Source organism: Triticum aestivum, chromosome 3A (assembly GCF_018294505.1).
Source record: "Triticum aestivum cultivar Chinese Spring chromosome 3A, IWGSC CS RefSeq v2.1, whole genome shotgun sequence".
In the NCBI taxonomy this organism is placed as follows: Eukaryota; Viridiplantae; Streptophyta; class Magnoliopsida; order Poales; family Poaceae; genus Triticum; species Triticum aestivum.
Window position 1 is genome coordinate 66047088 of NC_057800.1, and position 1319 is coordinate 66048406.

The following is a 1319-nucleotide window of genomic DNA, read 5'->3' on the forward strand; positions in this document are numbered from 1 at the left end:
CCGAGCCGCCCGCGTCGCTCCGCGCCGCCTCCCGCCGCCCTGCCAAGCTCCGCCACTCCGGCGACTCCTCCTCCTCCTTCCCCGACCAACTCCGGCGAGCTCCGGGTCAGCTCCGGTGGGATCCCAGCAATCCTCGATTTCCGTGCCCAGATCCGGATCCGGTGAACAGTGAAACCCTAGGTGGTGATTTTTTCCCCAAGTCCCGTAAATTTCAGTCCATGTGCACATGTTCGCGGCTCCATAACTTTGCATCCGTAGCTCCATTTCATGCATATAGCATATCAAAATGTTCACCTCAGAGAGTTCATCATTTCATTCCATTGCATCATTTTCATTTGAGTTCATCTTGATGCCCGAAATGCTGTTAGAAAAGGGCTACTTGAGTTAATTGTCAGATCTGCTACTCCGTTTAGCACTTTTGTCTTTTTTGCCATGATTATTTTGTGCATGATATGCCAGTGAGTTCTACATGTGTTTTGTTAAGGGTTTTGTCATCTTTCCAGAGGTGCAACCCATGTATTTTTAGGATGTGTGTGGTGACTTGTGCAAGCTTGCAAAGTGGTGCACTTGCTAATTCTGTTTTCAGGGACTTAGTAATTTCACTAAGTCCTGGGGCTGTTTATCTCATGTTGTCATATGTTCATGTTGTTTCCTAGTGATCCGTGCCTCTTTTGAGGATGATCAGTAAGGGAGTTTTGTTAATATTGTAGTGCTCTATCCATCCATGTCCTTGTTTGCATTTATGGAGCACCCTAGCTTGAGCCAATCGAGCTCTACTTTTGCTACTTTGTGAATCTGGGCAGATTGTCAACTTGTTTGCAATTTTGCTGGTGATGTTGTAGTTGATCCGTGCATGCTATGCTATTGTTCTTGTCATGTCTAGCTTGCATTTTGTGCCTTCTTGATGGGTGTATGCTTTCCTTGCCATGACTTGCACCGTAGTGAGTGTATCGAGCTCGTAAACCTGCCTACTTGAGTTATATTTCAGCATGTGCCATTTTTTCACTAAGTCTGAAAACTGATTATGTTTTTGCTATGTTCACATGCTTGCAATTGTATTTTCTGATCCCTTTTGGCTCAAGGTCACTAAGGGACTTTTGTTAAGCTCTTTGAGTAGCTCCATGCCATTCTTTACTTTGACATGTTCAGATCCTGTAGCATGTAGTTTTGTGGCTCCGAAGAGGGCTACCTGATCTGAAATTCCAGACACGTGTTAATTTCACCAAGTGTGAGATCTGTTTGCCATTTGCATTTTTGCCATGCTTGTTTGAACCTGTTAATGGGTGATTTGGCCGTAGCTCAGTGCTAGACTTTTGTTA